At 38.7% G+C, this 21577-nt stretch overlaps 1 protein-coding gene and 2 long non-coding RNA genes across 3 annotated transcripts in view; 2 read left to right on the plus strand and 1 right to left on the minus strand.

Annotated features, from left to right (window-relative positions):
- Nucleotides 1-1528: 1528 nt before the first annotated feature.
- Nucleotides 1529-19500, minus strand: LOC135417024 (uncharacterized). Its single transcript, XR_010431866.1, has 3 exons — nucleotides 19453-19500; nucleotides 1771-1909; nucleotides 1529-1667 (listed from the first exon to the last, which is right to left on the minus strand). It is a non-coding gene; the product is annotated as an uncharacterized LOC135417024 (long non-coding RNA).
- On the plus strand, nucleotides 10429-11384 carry LOC135418289 (uncharacterized). Its single transcript, XR_010432387.1, has 2 exons — nucleotides 10429-11153; nucleotides 11345-11384. It is a non-coding gene; the product is annotated as an uncharacterized LOC135418289 (long non-coding RNA).
- Nucleotides 19486-21577, plus strand: part of COBL (cordon-bleu WH2 repeat protein) — a 172937-nt gene continuing 170845 nt past the window's right edge. The window contains exon 1 of the mRNA XM_064660440.1: nucleotides 19486-19600. The gene's annotated coding sequence lies outside the window, so the exon portion shown is untranslated. The remainder of the gene's footprint in view (nucleotides 19601-21577) is intronic.

Here is a 21577-nt window from a genome sequence, read left to right on the forward strand (position 1 = left end):
CTGGAGTGTCCAAATAACAGATAGTTACTCAGGGCAGCAGTGAGACAAGGACTTTTTGTTAGCACCTAAAAATAGAATCATAGAATGGTTTGGGTTGGAAGTGACCTTACAGATCATCTAGTTCCAACTCTCCAACTCTCCAACCTTCCACTAGAGTAGGTTGCTCAAAGCCGCATCCAACTTGGCCTTGAACATTTGCAGGGATGGGAAATCCACAGCTTCTCTGGGCAAACTGCTCCAGTGCCTTACCACCCTTACAGTACTCACAATAAAGAAGTGCTTCCTAATATCTAATATAAATCTGCTCTCTTTTGTTTTAAAGCCATTCCCCCTTGTCCTATCACTACACGCCTTTGTGAAGAGTCCCTCTCCAACTTTCTCATAGTCCCTTTAGGTAGGACGGTGTTCTAAGGTCTCCCTGGAGCCTGCTCTTCTCCAGGCTGAACAGCCTCACTTTTCTCAGACTGTCTACATAGGTCAGAGATTCTGCAACTCCCTGACCATCTTCATAGCCCTCCTCTGGACTAATTCAAGTAGGTCCATGTCCTCCTCTGTTGGGGATAAAGAATAGCAAGGGTGATCACAACACTAAGAGACACTGTGCTGCTCTTCAACTTTTAAGCTTATTGGTTCAAACATTAAAAATATATAGTTTGGTTTTCTTTGGTTTGGAGTCTTTTGGCACGAAATATATTTAATAAGCATGATATTTTGTTTGAAGAGTCTCTGCAGTCAGGAAGACTAAGACATAATTATTAAAGTCAGGGAAATAGAAACCAAAACTACACTGAGTCTAACAGAAAGACAAAATAGCTTTTGTGTGAGTTTTAGGGTAGAATGGCTTATAATTTATTATTTTTAAGCTTCTCAGGCAGGCAGTGTTGCAGTGCGCTCAGCATCAGAAGCTTGTGCTTTGTATATACAGGATAGTAAACAAGCTAGCCTGAGCCTGACAGCAGCCAAGTGTTTCATCTTAGCTGACTAGATCTGCTCCTCTTCTAGTTGTTCTATGCTCTGAGAACAGTTTCACAGTTTCAGGTACCCATATACCTGTGCTAGTTAGGAATTAAGTTGTTAATCCACCACTTCTATACACAGGAGTGTACAGAAGATACCGTATGAAAGACATCCTGAAATTGTCTGGTTTTTTTATTACTCAGTTTCTATGAAACAACTCTTTTATTTAGATAGTCTCTCAGGTTTTTAAATAAACCTAGTTTTGAAATACTGGGTTTTTTTATATTTTCTAGTGGGTTTTTTACCTATTTAATTAATTAAATATGCTATGGAAAATCAAGTAGAGTTTTCCTCCTTAGTTTGGAAAAGCATACTGTAAGCTTACTAGAGTGCTGGACAGGTAATAGATGGATAATATATTCGGCAAGTGTTTGTCAATAAACCTTATTAGCAGTCACGAGTTTCCTCATAAGTCATAAGTTGCTCTACACTGCAATTTACTGCTGTTGTATTTTTAAAAGCCTTGGGGCAAGTTATTGTGCCTAGGACAAATACTGCTTTATGCCCTTGCTGATATCTGTCATTTCATTCGCTTACAGTGTTTATTCAATCTTAGTGTGAAGGACTGGTCCTGGTCAGGCAATGTTGCCAAACATACAAGAGAGTCCTCAGGGAAGAAAGAGGATGGCAGAATATTCATTGTTTCTCTCCTGCCAAAAGACACAGGAAAAATACAGATAATAAAACACACATGAAAGTCTTGAGCATATTCTCTGTCCCCTTGTTCCATAGATGTTTAAACAAGTCCTTTACCTGTTAAGCATTTGTGCTATATACTTTATTTCCTTTGAAAGTAAGACTTTAGTTATCTTCAATCTTCAGAAGAGACCAGAGATTTTTTTTCAATATCCTTGCCAAAGCATGCTGGCTCCCAGTTGAAGTCTTCAGATGCCTGATGTAAGCAGAAAAGACAGAAGATTATATGACCACATTGGCTGCAAAGTGTAAAAGGAAACAGGGAAGAGATTGAGAAAAAAAGTTGTGGAAAAACTGTATTGAAATAAGACAGAAAATTACCTGTAGTAGACAAATATTCTTTAAAAACAAGTAAATGACAAAAAAAACAAAAAGGTGCTTTGGGGTATCACTATGGCCTAGTTACCTTGATACATGTTTTAGAACTTCAGAGCTGTGATAAGAACAGACTTCAGTTTTTTTCAGTTAGGAGCTGAGAGCATTCCACTGCAAGGAGGAGTCCCCCTTGGGTCCCTGCCTGCTCTGCTGCTCCCTGCCTGCTCCTGTAGCCTGCCAGAAGTGCTGAACAGCAGCGTTGGCAGACGGCATTTTTCTGCCAGGGCCAACACTGAAAATGTGAATGGGCAACTTCTGTCAACAAATTAGATAATATCACCATGGAAATTTAGGGAAGACCAAAAAACTTCGCATTGACAACTCAGTAGCCTTCCATCAATGACATCGAGAGTTAATAGCCTGGGCAAACTCCCAGTTTGCTGCCTAAAGGGACTTCCATCTTTAACGCTGGTGTTCCTCATTTTTCCCCCATTATTTAACCAGCTATTGAATCATAAATACAGACTGTCATTTCAATAAGTCTTGTTTATTTAGAAAAACTTTGTCTAGGGCCTTAAGGCAGCCAGTATCCACTGGATATCCATTTCAGTATCCACTGAAATAACAAGGAAATATCTTATTTTACTAAAACTTTCAAATTTAAAAGAAAAGCAACAAAACCTGACTTTGAGATTGTACTAGTCATAGAGTTATGATGGTAACTTCTAGGAAGTAGAAGCTAAAAAAATGAAATGGAAAAAGCTGTCAAAATTTTAACTTTCTATTTGAAGTGCCTTGTTTTTGATGCCTGATTCAGATAGTCTTAGGAAAACTGTATTATGGGAAAAATACTCTAGGAATGTTAAACTGTCTGCATCTGGATGCTTAAATAAATATGAAAATTCAGCAAATCATTAGTTGTTCTTGAAATAGCTACACATGTAGTGGATGGAGAGGATTTGGAATAACCTGGAGAGGTTGGTATTTGCACAGCAGTAGGGAAGAAATTATCCAGATGAGAATTAAAACAAAACTAACAACAAAACATGCATAAAATTGTACAGGTGATGGGATCGAAATATCACCCAAGTTAAACAAAACATCTCGTTTGCTTATAGCTCAGAGTTATGCAGATGGTGAATTATTTGAGCTAATTTCTGCAAGATACCACCAAATAACCTATCTTCAGTGTTGCTCGTGTACCTATGAGGGATTCTCATGCCTTGTCTTTCCAGGACAAAGGAAATATGATTACAAAATCATAATACATTCCTATGGACACCAGTCAGCACTTTTGAAGGGACATAAGTGCTACAATATAGTACAGATTTGTATTTTACAATTTTTTTTTTTTTTTTTTTTTTTTTTTTTTTTTTTTTTTTTTTTTTTACTTCTGGTCTTATGAGTGCTTTTGTATAAATCAAAGTTCATAGATATAGAGTCAGGGAAACGGGAAAATATCATGTTTCTCTGTGGATTATACTCTTTTGCCTTACATTTGCTTTTCTTGGCAAGAAATCTACAGAAGAAATACAGTAATATATGTAGGTGAGGCACTAACAATAACAAGCATGCCTCCTAGACCGAAAATGCAGAATACTTTTGACAGCCCTCCAAGGCTTATGTTATCAGCCAAATTAGTACTGTTCCAATTAAATCTGCTTCAGGAAGAATTTCTTCACTGAAAAGATGGTAAGGCATTGGAATAGTTTGCCCTTGGAGGTGATGGAATCGCCATCCCCAGAAGTGTTCAAGAAACAACTGGATTGTGGCACTTAGTACTGTGGTTTTGTTGACAAGATGGTATTTAGTCAAAGGTTGGACTTGATGATCTTAGAGGGCTTTTCCAACCTTAATGAGTCAATGATTATATGAAGGCTAAAAGCTACATTGCCTAGCACTTTTCACATTTTTGAGACCCTATCTCACAACTTAGAAGTCCTCCATGGCTGCTCATGCTCAGTGGCCTGAGCAATCCAGTGTGCTGCAGATAGCGAGGGGAAATGGTGACTCCTCCATCCCTTGCCACTGACCCCATCTTCCTTATCCTAAATGGACCTTCCCTCCAACGGCCAAGGAAAGTTCTCTGGTTTGGGGACTTCTGGTTTTTTTCTGTGGGGTTTTTTGGGTGTTGGATTTATTGTTGTTTTTTTTTTTTCTTTTTTATCTCCCCTTTCAGGGGAAGTGGTGCCCCATACTTTAAGCAGTTTAACATTTGAAGGCACAGAAACAGTTCTGAGTGTCCAGACATAAGAAGGATACTGTCTTTGGACACCTGAACTTGATCATGCTGATGTAGAAACACATCTTCCTTAAGCCTTATGATGTGTCCTGAACAGTTATTGATTGTGAGAACCATGGCCTGACAAACAAATCTTTCCACAAATACTTATCTGAATACTTATGGGCTTTGGACTTGACTTTCCTTTAAGCAAGGACTCAAGCTAGCAGTATTACTTGGGAAGTTTTAATTTTTAAGCAGTGATTGGAAACAGTTCACAGAAAGCAAGATGAGTTCAGAAGTGCAGCATTTACAGAGTAGAAAAAAGATGGTTAATCAACAAGTGCTTGTGTTGGTATATTTTAAAAATACTTGGAATTTTAAGTACGATTCCTGGAATAACTGCCGGAAAATTATTATAAATGTTTTTTGTTTAAAAATATTTAACATGTAAAAAATCTACTAAGAAGAAATTGACAAAAGGATGCTGTTCTTGTTTCATATACTTGTCTTAAATAATCCATATAGGTATGAAAGCCAGAGCTTAATAAATGGATATGTTGAAACATCAATGCCTTTTTTCCCATGTCAGCAAAGCTGCTTCTGCTGAAGATAGATTCCTCTTCTTAGATGTTAGCAGCAATTTTGTATAGTTTTAATTATGATTCCAAGGCATCAGTGCAACACGAGCCACGAGAGGGCAACACTTTTGCATAGCCTGTATAGGGAGCTGGGGTTTGGATGACTTTCCCCCCTCCCCAGTCTCCATTCCAAAAACTTTAGGGCAGTGCAGGGTTGGTTGGGGTTTTTTTGTGATGAGATTAATCTCTTTATCCATTAACAGTGCACCTAAAAGGAGTACTTTTTTCAGACTGTCTACCTACACCTCAGAACGACCTGCAGTCCCAACAGCGACTGATGAAACTACTAACAAAAAGGTCTAACTGGAGAAATATTCCATTATGTTTTAATTCAAGTGGGGCTTTTTAGCGAAATGAGTCCAAATGAACAGTGTATTCTATTCACACTCCCAGCATGGGAGCAGCCTTGGCACAAAAATGAATACATAATTAAAGGTGGGTTTGCACTTCAGATTGGTCCAGATTTCAGCTAATTTTCTGCTTTAAACACTTCTTTAGAACTCATCCTTTTTTTAAAAATTGTTTGAATTCCAACTCACTGAATTCACTGAAAGGATGTATTCTCTTCAAAGATTTCAGAAGTTAGTCTTATTTTTTATTTGCAGGTCATTTGGTTGAAATATTTTGAACAAAAACTGTCAGAAAATAGCCTCAGATCTCAAAAGGATTCTTGATTTTTCATGCTTTTAACAAATTTTCATAATTTTTTTCCTTTTTCTGTAAATCTGTAAATGAGGATCCTGGCTCCAAATCTCCAGGAAGAATCTAACAAATCCTTCTCTTAATGAAAACATGTTGGTTGTTTTTTTGGATTAGTTTTGATTTTGCCTAATCTAGTTGTAAGACCTTTTAAAAAGCAGCAGTTAAAACTATAGGCATCACTGTGTTGAGAAGCACGTCATTCTGTGTTCCTTTTATTTAAAAACAAAAGTGTAGATTAATTTCTCCTCCTCATTGAACTTCCTATCTCTAGAATATATGGCAAAAAAGCAGTGATGGCTTTTCTGTTCTTGGAAAGAAGAGGTTGGGGGTTTTGTCATAATCTCTATCACCTTTGTCATCGTGATGGGGGAGGGGGTGGCAAAACAAATATTGAGCTTTGTAAAATTGCATCAATTTACATTTCCTAGTAATTAAATGATTTACATGCAACAAAAGAAGTAATTGCTAACTATAGGAAGTAAAAGAGGGAGTGGGGGAGGGTTGGGGGAAAATCAGTGGGAAACAAAGACTCTTTGTGGGATCTACAAGAGCCAAACATAGTTTGTTTAAACCAGTTGGGCAGGTTAAATGTAGAGACACAGCTCTTTCAACAAGAAATCCCCTAGAATTGTCAATTACTCTTCAACATAGACAGTGACTCATTGTTCACTGAATAAACAAAATAAAAAAGCAGTTGTGAACATCATGATAAAAACACCTTTGAGAAAAGCCCATGGTCTTTACAACTCAGACCTAGGTGACAAACTGTGATCCACCTCCAGCGTTAGCTTTTCAGTTGCTCCCAGTTTTTTCCCAAAAGGATGAAGGAGTTCTCTTTCACTAAGCACCATATTTCAGTATTTGTGTGACTAGCACTGAATCAAGTATGCATTGCAAAAAAATAAAATGCCCAGGGAGAATACTTTTTAAGTTGAATTTAGTATTACACAATTATTCCAGCTGTATATTCACTAATTATATTCCTGATGTTTACTCAGTGAAAACAATTTGTATTGTATGTTAGTACAATGGTGCTGCCTGGAAAAAAATCTCCATATGATATATCCATCTCAAAAGTGGCCTACCCTTATCTGAACCTAGCTGTTTCCTATTAGTTAATTAGTATTTAAATCTGGTGATAAAAATGTGATGGAAAGAATGAGCTGTGCATTAGCAGCCTTGATACAGCTCCTCAGATATTGTAACTTGGAATGAATAAAGATACAGTAACAAATTGCTTTAAAACTCCTGCCACCTCTCAGGTAGAGACCACTTCCAGGCAAAAGGACAGAATGTTCTTATCAGTGGGTGGGTTTTTAAGAGCACTTAATAGATTACAACCAGAGAGGCTATTTCTAGTCCAAACTACACTGTGCCTTTGTAGTCTATACTGATGGATCCAGAAATGAAAGAACACCTGTCAAAAGAGCTTTTATATTGGAAAAATACATTTATATCTCTGCAAAATTTTTAAAGAAGACTTCTGCTCATTACTGCTTGTTACTTCAATAGATTAAAAAAAAAAAAAAAAGAACTTTCCGACTGAACCAGACAGCAGCATAGCACATGAATTCAACCCTACCTTGAAATGAAATAGTTTTCTAGTACATAGAGCTCCCGGCACCATTTGAATACATCTATTGAAAACAAATGCTGTGGTCATTTAGCAGACAGGCTCTGTGCATACAGTCAGAACAAATTTTCCAATAAATAGCCACATGCTAGGCAGGATCCCTTATAAAGGAAATGATCTTAGTTTAGCAACACTATCAGAAAAGTTTAGCGTGAAAATTTTGCAAAGACTGGAAAAGACCAAATTTTCTCTTCTTATCATAAAAATAAATTCCAATATGCATGGAAGAGCAAATAATAAATAATTTCCTATTGATGGCCAGAATTTCTTACCAATTACTGTTAGCAAGAAATTTGGTTCAAAAAGAATAAAAAAGCTGGTAAAATAAGGGAAAATAAGGGAAAATAAGCACTCACTGTTGAAATATTCCAAAGTTGTTTTGCAAAGCGTGAGTGTTATTTCTTAATTCCTAATTCATCAGTCAACTTGAGAAAAAGAACTCAGAAACATGCATTTGACCCTGTAGATTTATTTTTACTTTAACTTTTATAACAAATCCAACCCTGAAGAGAAGTTAGAGCAGAAGTTTGAGCAATTACTACAGTGAGATTTTGCTCAAAGTATGATAGAGTTAATAGAACACCACTTTAATAAATTCTGCCAATGAATAACAGAATAATAGCAATAAAAACTCAATATAAAGCTGCTTCAAATTCCAGACATGAAAGTCTTTTCATGAAATAAATTCCCTCTCTATCCTACCCAAATTGTATAGTGCGATTAAAGATTTATCTCTTGTTGTTACTAGGTTTAAATTATAAAGAGAAAGCTAGAATATATTATATAAAGACTGAAGCTACTGTTTCGTTGCCTAGTTCAGGCACTGCTCACCAGCTGATCTACTTATGCCTTGTGCCAAATTACATAAGAGCACGTTGAAGAAACAAGAATATTTTTTCCTTGGCACTTGTGGCTGGCTACAAATACACCCAAAAATATTTCCTAAGCCCCCAAGTTGTTTTAGTTTCTCTTAGACATTTCTTATTTGCAGCTGAATTGAAAGGCTTTTATTTTTAAGGGTGAAATAGCAATGGTAGAGTGTTGAGGGGACACAGCTTTTTTGCTCGGCAGAGACAGAAGTCACTTAATGCTTTCAGCAGTTTTCTCCTTGCTTGCAGAGTAGCTAACAATAGCCCATGCAATAACAAGCTTGGTAAAAATCATCACCTTCAGTAGGTGATGTTTTCCTTTAGTATGTGTATGTATACAGGGGGAACACCCCCCCCAAACACACGCACACACACAAAATCTCAAAAAAACTCCAAACTAAAACCACTGCACCTCAAAAAAAAAAATTCTGAACATCTTTTTCAGTTGGCTTGAGAACCTGAGTTCTCATCTGATTGCAGCACAAAGCAGTACAAAAAGAGTAAATTATTGCATGTTTGTTTTCAGATACTGATGTTGAGGGAAGACCATAGAACATTCAATCAGATTTTCTCAGGCACAAGTCTTTAAGATCAATACGTGGAAAGCTCACAAACCTCCAAGTGGTTTAGATGCTAGACTAAATTAAACCCTAAATTAAGGTCAATTACCTTCATTGAAAGCTGCTGGCTCAGAAAATCCTAACCGGGGCCTGGTTTTTGGAGGTAGTTAAGTATGGATGTTCTATGCAGTCAGAATTGGTTCAGTGCAAACCATGTCTGGCCAGTGTAGAAGAGTAGGACTGATTATAAAAATGGTAGAACAGCAGTGTGTTTGGGATTTCTCTATTTTGCTAAAAGTTCATAAACTATTTCCACAGTTCTATTTCAATTGCAAGAAACAAGATATTTTACTTCCAATACCACTTTCTAAAAATTGTAATTTTTTTTCCATTTCTCTGCTGCTTGTGTTTAGGAAACATACTAATTGTCTCTTCTAACAGAAAGAGCTAAGAATTCATGTTGCTTGATCTTGTTTTTACTGGTATTTCTTGTGGCCTGGGGTGATAAACCTATTTTTCCTGGCCCACTTCCCACTTCTCTGAAGTGGACATAATTCTCAATACCTGTACTATTCCATAAGAATCTTCTAAAACTTGTGTAAACTGTTAATTGAGATGACTTGTAAAGCATATGAAGATTTACCAATGAGGAGAGCAATATTCACTCTAGACGTGTTAATTTTTTGAAGATTTCCTGTGCTTACTAAGATGACAAGTCAGTGAGCTGAAGGTTAAAAACTAGGACCAGAGGTCCTGTTGACATGCTTTTGTCTATAAATCAGTGGGAAGGAATATTACAACTAAGGAAAACACAGATAAAACCAGATTTATCATTTCCTAGTGTTTCACTAGATATCAACATCTACCTGTAGCTTCTGTGAGGGTAACTTTTCAGCCAAATTGTAACATTTCCGAAGGTTGCAGGAAGAAATAAGTTACCATGAGATGGCTCTTTTTCACTAGAACTTTGTGTTTTTATGCAGGTGAAAAGTTAGTTCCCTTCTTGCTACTTTACCAGGAAATAATTGCTTGTGTTTCTGGCAGCTTTAAACAGTTTCTGTTTGTGACCCAAGTTTCCATACAAAACTTTATCTAAGTGCCATTATTCCAATGCAGAACTTCTAGTTAAATTTTTTCCCAGTGCCTTCTACATTATTTTGCCTGTTTTGCTCTTTTTTTCTCTCCACTTAAAAGCCATTAGTTTTCTTGAAACACACACTCTTCCAACTGAACAGATGTGAGTATCACATGAAAGCTTTGAGGAATGTTCATGGCAGCATCTGGTACTTCACTTTAAAGTTTATTTTTAACATGAAATAGTTGTGAGCGGTCATTTGTAGCTGAAATGCTGTCTTCTAAAAGCAATGCAATCAGGTCTGACCCTTCAGCATAAAGGGAAAAAAGTATGATGATATATGGTTTTAGGTAGAGCTATTACAGTGACTTCACTTTGTTATTCATCATGTTTGTGCAGATCTATGTATTTTATATGCTAAAACTTCCTTTGAAGTCAGGTTGTGTCATGAGAACTGCATCTTCAGAACCAAATCTATCAAAAGCTTTGGCAAACTGTTTTGCTTTTCTGAAAGTCTTTCTTATTCTAGTTTACAGTCACCTTGTTGAAGCAAATTTGTTGCCTTTAATAGGAAATTACCTTTGTAATTTTCATGTGACATCACAGTGTCAATGGAATCATTGCTGATGTTTCTGTGCATAAAATTGATGTCACAATGGTAGGTATGATGGCATAAGATGAGATAGGAGCTTCTGAAAGGCAGGGAGAGGTGATAAAAAGGGGTTTGTGGTAGTTTATAGCTCCTGGGAAGGCTATAGTGTAGGCCTCAGCATGGCTGGAGTACTGAGGGAATGAACCACTGGGGCTGCTGGGGTACTGCAGAGCTGCTCCCTCCTGTACTCCCTCAGGATTGTGAGAGATAGAGGGTCCTTTTACCACCCTGTCAAAGCGGCAGCTCCTGTCACTCAAAGGGAAACCCCAGAGTCTGGCTTACAGCAGTTTTCCACTCATTTGGTGCCAGGGCTGGTAGAGTAGGGGAGAACCTCTAGCCCATTATTTCCAGCCGTGAAAAAGGACTGGCAGGAAACATATTTAAGCAGATGTCTTGTGTTCTAACAAAATTCCAGTGAGTCATCCACATGCCCTTAGGCATTCAATGCACCAGACGGCTTCCTAATGCCTGTGGCATCTTGCTCACAATCTAATATTATGCACACATTTCACATAATAAAACCCCACACCTTCAGCTGGGGAAGGCCCATAACGCTTTGCTAACCTTGGTAAATTTGCTGTGAAATTGAGGACCTGGCACAGGAACTCAATGCCTGATACAACTTCAATCTGATTTGGTGTTAACAGCCAGAACCTGATTCTGGGCTGCAAGTGGCATCACTGTAGCAATCTTTTGGGTCACCAGCATTTGCCATCTTCAGACAGCCCATGCAGACAAAAAGGTTTTTGTGAACTGGCTGGCAGCCTGTGAGGTATGTAAGCAGCTGTGTGCTACCTTAATTTTCCCCTTCTTTGTCCCAACATGCCACTCGGGGACTGACTCAAAGTGAATTAAAAGAAAAGCAAGATGTTTCAGCTTTTAACAGCAGCAAGCTCTTTTTCTGCCATGGGTGCAAAAATGAACGTCCTAAATCTGGCCTTTTGATACTCCTTCTCCTCCTAGCAGAAGAAATAAAGGCCCATGTGCTGTAGTCTCCAGTTAATGCTATCTCATAAATCAATCTTCAATACTGAATGGAAGCGTCAGAGGAGGACATGTCTCCAGCTAATGATTTACTTACTGAAAGATCGAGGAAAATATTTGCGCACAACCATGTCCTGCACAGCTGATAATGAACAACCCCACCTGTTCGGTCCCGTATTTCTGGCCTGCCACTAAGCCTGGATGTGAAGCAGTGATTTCTGTATCAGCAGCAGCAAAGCAAAGCCTCATCTTCAACACTTGCTTGGATGATTGCAAAATATGTTTGCACTATGCTATGTGTTTCATACAGCTCATAATCTGATGTCATGAATCAACATGAAACCATCCCTGGGAATAAACCCTGGGTAAATCAAAACATGTTACAGAAGCATGAAAAAAAGATTTAACAGTGAAAACTAGTGTGGGAAATAAACAGAGAAATTTATAGCAATATGACATCTAAACTGAATCTTACACTGTTGCAGAGATGACCTTGGATTAGTATAATTTGGGGTTTTCTATAAGCCTGCTTGCTCTGTTTCACACAAGCAACTCAATTACTTCCTTTTAAAAGAGAAATAATGTTTTTTCCAGTCAGTCTCTCCATTTATTCTGTAAACATATTTCTCATCAAATGTCATTTTTACTTATGATTATTATACCAGATTGTCTAAAGACACTGTTAAGTATGCCATGCAGCCAAGTATGTTTATGGAGGAGATAACTTCAGAGACTGCTTTACAAGCACTGGCGTTTGGTTTTGCTTCCTTTGGGGTCTCAAACGATGCATATTGCCTTTTTGACTAAGATACATCCATTTTATCAGTGTACTCTGTGTACCAAAAATAGTTAGTTAAGCAGCCTCAAAACTGGGAGTTATTTCAGGGATGCAAGCAGCAGGGGTGTTTTTCTTCTGCAGAGGAAATAAGGCCTCTTAGTTTCACTCTTTGATTAATTTCAGGCTAATTTTAGTAGATCTTAAGCCTTGAAAACACTCTTCTCTGAATTGTGTGAAAACATTGACTCAGTGTTGCTGAATTTCTGGCATTTCTCAGATTCTCTAATGTCCTGCAGAGAACTCACATTGAATCCTAAATTGTTAAAGAAGTGATCTCACTTTCACCTGTGGTGGGATCAGATCTTTTATCTTTGAACTCTCAAACGGCTGCACCCTATTCTCAAGGGCTTTGACTTGCAAATACTGTTCCTATATTGGAAACCGAAATCTTGTCATGCAAGAAGATGGCTTGTCCTGTTATGTATACTTTAATTTGCATTGTTATCAAGGAGATGGAGAAAAGCACAAAATCAATGTAAAGAACCTGGCCTCTGGAAACCTAGTTTATTGCTGTTCTTGTGAAACTGAAGAGAAATCACATACATCTCTGCCCTTGCCTGATAAGACATAACATCTGAGGTTACTTGTATGAATGCCTCATGCCAGTGTCCTGCACTGACAGTAAGGGGAAATAAACTAGTGTGACTCTTTTAAGAACAACATTGGTAGAAAATGAAAACATGAGGAAGCCTTCCTTGCTGTTAAATTGATTTGCTATGGAAGTGGGAACAATTCTTGCCTGCCTCTTGCTTGTGAGTTGTTCTCTTGCTATGAGAAGAGGGTGTGTTCATGTTGTAAGTAGTAAACAGGCAGTGTAACTTACTCTATGTAGTGTATTTCTTCTGTATATGGCTTCATTTTTTGGTATGAAACTAAGGGGAGTACCAAAGCTACTACAGACTACAGAGAGCAAATGTAACAGAGACAGTGAGGTACCTGACATTTTAAGAGATGAACCTGAATGCACCAGATAGTGACATCCCTGCATTGTGGCTGATCAACAGCTTCATCATTACATCCTATGCCAGAAATTTAAATACCTTAGCTTACCATAGACATATTTTAACACAAACTTTTTGCATTTGACAGCAGTTAATATCCAATTTTTATTCTGACTCTTAAGATAGTCAGGAAACTTGGGTTTGCAGGTTTTTGGCTAAGGACCTACTTTCTGTTCATACTGATGACTAACAGGACTCAGTGGTTTAAATATTTTCCAGTAGGAAAAAATATTCAAGACATAAGTTGCATTTACTCTGAATAGAAGCCTGCTCAGTGAGGTACTTGAGGACACTGTGGTTATTCATACAGTAGGGTTATACTTTGAATATGTAACCCCATCTTGTTTATCCTTAACTAACTTGTTCATCCCCACTAACATCCTTAACCATTGAGTTCCTGCTCAATAAAACTGATGGAAACAGGGTCTTTGTTTTGAAAAAAAGAATAAAGAGACCACAAAACCACATACACAAACAAATGCTGGACTAATTCAGCAAGTAAAGACATATTTGAAGCCTGAGGTATCAACAAAAGGGATATGAATGAGGAGAAACTTCTTAAGGCATCTGTAAACCCCTTGTTGCTTGACACTAATGATATATAAAGTCCACACAAATAATATAGCATGTAAGTATCTCTAACATTTTTATGGATATTCTTCAAAGAAAACTCTTACAGTAAGAGAAATTAAAATGTCCATAGGAAGAGTAGTGTACTTTACAAATGCTAAGAAAGCAATAGAAAGATTGTCAAGTTTCAGGAAGATCTGGATGACATAGAGATATTAGTAAATTCTGCCCTGGATTTGAGTTCAAATGTTTTTGTTCACATAATGCTTAGTGGAAAATAATTTAAGCAAGATACACCATGCTGACTTCATCTATTACATAAATTACATTACCTATGGAATCTGTTAACAGTATTGCAGAGAAGAGTGATATTATCTACAATAGCTATTCTTAAGCTGTTTGGAAATCAGCTGCTGCTGGAAAATGTTAACTGGGAAAAAAATTTTGTGCTCGTTTTGATACATGGGGCCTGGGCAATCACCAACCATATGAAGTTCAACAACGGAAAGTGCCAGATTCTGCACTTGGGATGGGCCAACTCTGGATGTTTGTACAGAGTGGGGAATAAGAGCTTGAAAACCATGCCATGGAGAGGGACCCAGGGTTCCTGGTTGATAGCAAATTGAATATGAGTCAGCAGTGCCCTGGCAGCCAGGAGGGCCAACCATGTCCTGGGGGGCATCAGGCAAAGCACCGCCAGCCAGTCAAGGGAGGGGATTGCCCTGCTCTGCTCTGCACTGGTGCAGCCTCACCTTGAATATTGTTTGCAGAGGGACAGGGACTGATGTCTCTCCTGTGGTGACCAGTGACAGAATCTGAGGAAGTGGCCCGATGTACTGGACACTGTTGAAGCCACACCTTGAGTACTGTGTCCAGTTCTGGACCCCTCACTACAGGAAGGACATGCTGGAGTGTGTCCAGAGAAGGGCAGCAAAGCTGGTGAAGGGTCCAGAGGGTAAGTCCTGAGAGGAGCAACTGAGGGAGCTGGGCTTGTTTAGCCTGGAGAAGAGGAAGCTCAGGGGTGACCTTATCACTCTCTACAACTACCTGAAAGGAGGTTGTAGCCAAGTGGGGGTCAGCCTCTTATCCCAAACAACCAGCAAAAGGATGAGAGGACACAGCCTCAAGTTGTGCCAAGGGAGGTTCAGGTTAGACATCAGGAGAAATTCTTCACTGAGTGGTTGTTAAACATTGGAATGGGCTGCCCAGGGAGGTGGTGGAGTCACTGTCCCTTGGAGGTGTTCAAGAAAAGACTGGGCGTGGCACTTAGTGCCATGGTCTAGTTGACAAGATGATGATCAGTCAAAGGTTGGACTAGGTCTCAGAGGTCTTTTCCAACCTAAATGATTCTGTGATTCTGTCACATTGTGGCTAGAAGCCCAAGCTGAGTGAATTTGCATTAGGGAACTGTTGTTATTAATTTCTCACTCTCTTTTTTTCTTTTTTTTCCCCCTGCTTTCTTATATTCTCAGAAGAAGAGGCTTCTTCTTTCATATTATTTGAATAGGTACCCAGTGAGATAGGGCTAATGTTTTGTGGATCCTAATACTCAGCAGTAACCTAATAACTTTGTGGAGAGGTTCAAATTTATACTATGGTATTCCATGGCTTTTATAGCAGCACTTCTGATAGTCATCCTCGAATAGCACTTGTTGAATTCATTAGGGAACATTGATGTTTGCTAAACAGCAGATCTTGTTAATAATTCAGTTCCTTTCAAGCCCTTTAAAACATGATTCTCATGTCTATAAACGTGATTTGCAAATTGGGTAAGCTGACTGTGGTAGTTTAGTCTAGGCCTTCCTTCGTGACCAGTTTGTAACCAAGGAAGTGCCAAGATTTACCCAGTATTCCCTCTGATTTTTACGTAAGCCAGGGTATAAAAAGAAAGGAGGAGAGGCCTTCGCCCCCTCTTTCCTTCTGGCAGCTCTGGAGGTGCGAGTTTCCCTGCTGTTGAGTCTGTCGTGTTGGGGATTGAGGCCTGGTAAGGCCTTGCCGACCTTGGGAGATGGAGGTTGCCGGCGGTCGTTCCAGCGCGACTTTCTGTTGTCCCAAGGAGTGTAGTAAGATATTCTTTTGCTAATTCTTTTAGTTGCTAGATCTTGGGCTACTCATCAGGATATATATATATTTTATTTTGGTTTTGTTCCTTTTTTTCCCTTCCCCCTTCCTTTTCCCTTGTGAAATTGTATATATATTTCAATTGTATATAACTGTAATATAAGTGTAAATATATTTATATATATTGCTTTAGCTGTCTCTCTCTTGTTTCGGTTCTCTTGTTTTTTTTTTCTCTTCTCCCTTGTTTTGGGGGGGGTACTTCTTGTGGTGAGGTTTGGAGACTTGGCAGGGAGCCAGCTTCAAACCATATCACTGACGAAGAGTGCTTTTTGCCAAGAAAAAGCACAGTATAACAGCAAGGAATGGAATGAGTTGAAAGAGAAGAAGCTGAGGTAAAGGACTGTAACATTCAAGTTGTAGACTTAAAGGAACTTTCTTCTCTTTCAAATGCTCTAAGGAAAATTTTTGGTCTTCATTTATTTTGTACTATTTTTACTGTCTTCCTTGCCATTTGGTATGACTGAAATTCTAAGGACATTAGAGACTGCTGCATTTTAGGCAAGTGACTTGGCAAGAACTTTTTTCTGCTCTTCTCACTCTATATCAGTATTATGTGGACTAAGTTCTATTTATCAGCTACAAAGAGATCCTGATGCAGGTTTTCACCCTGTCTGACATATACTTTCCCAGCTATCAGAATTCTGTCTCCCTTTATTCTTAATAGAGAAAGAAAGAAGGATTCCCATTTCTCTACAAATTAAGAAACTGGAGTACTCAGAACTCAATTCTATCTCCTGGAGGCAATGTCTAATATAAGAGCAGATGAACTTAGTTACCCAAGTTAAATGCCTGGGTAACAATCCCATAATACTGCTGACTTCAGTAAGAGTTGAGAGCATTAATTAGCACCCAAAAAGTACTCAGGTCTTTGAGAGCTCCATCTGCTATTAAAAAACCAAGGTAACCAGCAATTACCCTACAGCAAACAAAGTAAACAAGACAACTTTCAGAGCACTTGTATTTTACAGGTACTTTCTTTTTCCTGCAGGAAGTACAACTTATTTCACAAGAACAACCTGAGTGAGATTTACTGCAAAGACCAATGCAACCAAATATCAGCTCTGCAGTCACTGTCAAGCCACAAGCTTGGGCTTGGGCAAGGTCACTGAGGGCATCACTTCCCTCTGCTTCTCCCTTCTCTCTCTGTTATGCAGTAGCTGCAGAAAGACTCCTTGTAAGGATCTTAGACAATCTACTGGATTTTAAAGGGGCTGCAGACTGCACTGTTTAAAACTGTTTTTAATGTTCACCATAAATTTCACCTTACACATAACTATCTAAAGGATATTTTTTTCTTACATTTTAAGAGCTGCCCATAGGAGGAACAGGGGTAAAAGGGTATTATATACAGTGCTGTTGCTGCTATAAAGCTGAGCCTTGCAGGCTGTCTGAAAGAGTAGCGGTGAGCACAGGAAAATGAAAACAGTATTTTACAGCAGTAGTGAATCTAAAATGAGAATTGTTTCTGTCAGTAAAGTATTTTTTTGAAAGAAATAACTCTGGTCTAAAAGTGACGTGTTGGGCTTCATTCTGCTATTGGATGCTTACTAAAATCCTTACTAAAAGTCCTCCTTGGCTGTTTTTTTGGGTCACAGGGTCTGTGGTCTGCTACTGCAGGCAGAGCCAATCCTGATAGCATTGCTTAGGCAATCAAGAGAGTGCCTTTGGGATTTATATCCCAGGCTTTTGTGCACAGCTGCTCCCATTTTTCAGCAACTATATATGCTGGAAAGACTGCAAGAAGAAAGACATAAGTATGTTTGAGATGTTGTTATTTATCTTATTATACAGTAAAGAAAGTTCATTACCCATGAGCGTGCGCATTATCAACAAGGTACATGAAGACAGGTTGAGAGAGTTGAGGTTTTTCAACCTGGAGAAGAGAAGGCTCCAGGGAGACCTTATGGCACCTTCCAGTACCTGAAGGGGGCCTACAAGAAAGCTGGAAAGGCACTGTTCATAAGAGCATGTAGCGATAGGACCAGGGGTGATGGCTTCAAACTGAGAGTAGGTTAAATTAGATATTAGGAAGAAATTCTTTACCGTGAGGGTGATAAGGCACTGAAACAGGTTGCCCAGAGAAGCTGTGGATGCACCATCCCTGCAAGTGTGCAAGGCCAGGTTGAATGGGACTTTGAGTAACCTGGTCTAATGAAAGGTGCCTCTGCCCTCGGCAGGGTGGTTGGACTATAGACGATCTTTTAGGTCCTTTCCAACCAAAATCCTTCTGTGAGTCCCATTAATCACTGAAAAAGAGGATAAGGGTGATAATGCAAATGATCCCACCTAGTGACTCTGTTGTCTGAGAGATGATCAACACTTTACCTGTTCATTTGGTTTCTATGTTCAGAAAGTGGTCATACGCTTGGAAGCATACAAATGATCATTATTTGTGTGTGCATGTCACAGAGAGCTTACTGGATTTATTTTTTATGTTATTTGACTGTTTTCTCCAGTATGGGATTACCTCCAGAAATGCGGCTACCCTCTATCAGCTCTGAAACCAGAGCTAGTGAAACAAGCAAAAAGATATCTGTCTTCTTTTCTGTGAGCACAAGGATCTGCTTCTCCCTGACAGGCAGCAGCTGCTTGAGTGGAGATAGTAGTACTGAGTTTGAGTTGTAGGGCTTGAAGAGATTTTGTCATGGCAGTATGAGCATCCTTCCCATTTACCACTGACGTTCTTGAGATCAGCCATGATACTCTAAGGGCTTGCCTGTGCAGAGAAAAATTGAAGGAGAAATGGCAATGCCAAGAGACCGTAACTCTCAAACTCAGCGAACATGTCTGGGAATCCAAGGATGAATAATTTCAGGAATGATATGAGTGCTTCATAGCTAAGCACACAGACACGAGCAGAGTATGATGTGATGTCTGCACACGATCTTATCTCAACGCTCTTGGAGAGAAAGGGGGATTTTTTTCAGTTGATGGAAATTTGATATCTAAGTCTCCAGAGTATTTGTTGGAAATCTTACCGTGAGGCTTATCTGTTTAGGCATGCATTCAGCAAAAATTATTTTTGTTTGAGGGGTATTGGGATGGGATTTTATCTGAATAAGGGTGGGAGTAGGCTAGGTTCCAAGTTTTAAACAGATTTTTTTTTTTTAGTTCTAACAGATTCACTCTACTTATTACAAAATATAAAGAAATCCACTTTAATGTATTTTAAATGAACAGCTGCCTCTCTGAAGAATTCTGATGCCAATTATAAAACATGGCTACTTATCTTGTGGGCACCTAAGACATGGGGAAATTGTGTGGCATGACCACAGCATTTTTTCTTTTCTCATAATGAACAATGTTTAATTTTGCATGAGGGCAAAACGCGTAACGTATTTGCATAAGTCAAACAATGGAAATGGAAATATATCAGCTGGAGACATAGAATATTTTTTATATACTGTGCTGAAATATGCAGTCCATATTCAAGTAAAAAAATCTAAGAGACTGGTACTACTTCCATGAGTACAGCAATAATAAATCTTTTGTATTATCTTCCCCCCCACACCCCTGATGCATCTGGTCCATTCTTTCTTGTTAAAAACATAACTCACCAATGTATATGTGTTTTTCTACTGCGTAAAGAATGAACAGATAGAGACCGTTGAGCAAACTGCTTTTAGATCCTGAAACTGAAATTAGGATTTTGCTCAAGCCATCTCTCCAACTTTTGAATGAGGCAAAAGGAGTGAAAAGTGCATGGTAGGCATGAGATGCCACAAAATATTATCTCTCTTTTCCATTGGGAGTGGAAGTGTCTCACTTTTTCAGTCACATTGGTTGACCAGACACCAGACAAGACTGGTGAATACAAGACTGTTAAGCATATGACAAGGTTCCAGTTTAAATTTTGTATGCTTTTTTTTCAGCGTATTTCTGGTGAGGGATAGGCCTCTTTTCCTTGAAATTTAAATCTACTGGCTAGATGGGTTCTATTTAAATGCCATGAAACATATTCTGAGGGTGTTATCAGCCATAGAAGACTATATTTTTAATTGAGCTTAGTATTTCCAGAATGCTTGATTACTCTGTGGTGCTCTCAAGTGCTAATATTTGTGCTAAGACATCATATTAGCACATATTCAATGTGCTCCAACCCATCCATCACACCATCAGGGCATCCATCTGCCTTGTAACCCTCCTCAAAGGGGGCCACTGAGAAGCATTTAAATTCAGATCTCATTTCTGCCTGAAAACAGACAGGTACAAGATGGTCATGTGCAGGGGTTTTAAAAACAAAATCCCTTCTGGATCAGACCTGCCACCTTTGTGGAGATTTACCTCCTTGCAGAAAATAGTGAGCAGCCAGCATGAACTCTTGTCTGCAGAATGGAAATATCAAGCTGATCAACATTTCCGCATTGCTAGCAAGATAATCCTTCATTTGAGCTGCTTATCTGAAATCTGTCTCATGAATCTGATGGGAGGATTTGCCCTAAGTAGTTAATTATGGTGTTGCTAAATTTCCTCCTCTCTCCTTATTCCTTCACTTTAAGGAAAATCATGCAGCTCTAAAAACTATAAACTTCAATTAAAAACAAATGAAACATTATCTAGCTGAACACTTATTAAGGCACCTGAATTTATCTTTTAAACTTTCATTCTGATCTTACTCACTTCCACATATGCTTGCTGTTGGTGGATTTTTAGTCAGAGCTAATCTGGTTGTTCTGAAAAAATTGTGGGATTTGGTGGGTTTGGTTGGTTTATTTTTAGTATATTTGGAGGTTTTTTGTTTGCTTGGGTGTTTGGGTTGTTATCGATCTGACTTAAGGCACTTGGAGAATTCCTCTGCATCAGGCTAAGCCCTGTCTGTTGTCCTGGTCTGAACCTGGCTGTGAGGGAATTGCAAAGAGAGAATAAAGACACTACCAGATTAATTATTTCTGGGGCATGTGAGACTCTTATAATCTTCTACTCTAACTTATACTGCAGAGAGGAACCATGGTTAAGGAATTGATTTTTTAAGGTATTTTGTACCTAATTGAGATTTATGAGGTAGCTTTGGTATGTTTTGCAATTTTAAATGCTGTTTTTGACCCCTAATGTGATGACAATAAAGAATTGCAAAGACATGTTGACACACATGATGAAAAGGACCATGGTAATATGGGAAATAGTTGGGTTCATTTCTTACACATGTAATGCATTTTGTCCATGAGGAAACATTTTAGTGGTTATTCAGATTTCTCACCTGACCTCTTAGGGAAGATCCTGTTCAGGTTCTGCTTGCACACAAACTTTCTTTTCCCTCAGAATGAGGTCAGTATATTTTTCTTGGTGCCAGCACTAAATGGAACTGGATGTTCACTGTGCCTTAGGGTGAGACTTCTTATGCAGCTCAGCAAAACATGCATCTCCTGAGACGTGTGAGAAAAGGACTTTAATTCCAGTAATAAAAGGTGTTTTCATATCAGAGAAGAGATACCTGTAAGATTTAAGTTCTACTTAAATAGTTATAAAAGCTCTCATTCTCCTTTTACTGAGTTGGTGAACAGGAGAGACCTGGATTTCATACGGCCCTGGCCTCTCAGGAAGCTGCTGGGCACAGCCTTTCTCCTGGAGAGCTCTCCTGCCCAGAGCCAAGTGTGTTACTCTCTGCAACAACCCAGTCCCTAGAGAAAAAGGAGAAAAATGTACTCAGTTGTTCTTGACATGAAAAATGACAACCTCAGAAGG

The sequence above is a fragment of the Pseudopipra pipra genome, chromosome 1 (assembly GCF_036250125.1).
Source record: "Pseudopipra pipra isolate bDixPip1 chromosome 1, bDixPip1.hap1, whole genome shotgun sequence".
Lineage (NCBI taxonomy): Eukaryota > Metazoa > Chordata > Aves > Passeriformes > Pipridae > Pseudopipra > Pseudopipra pipra.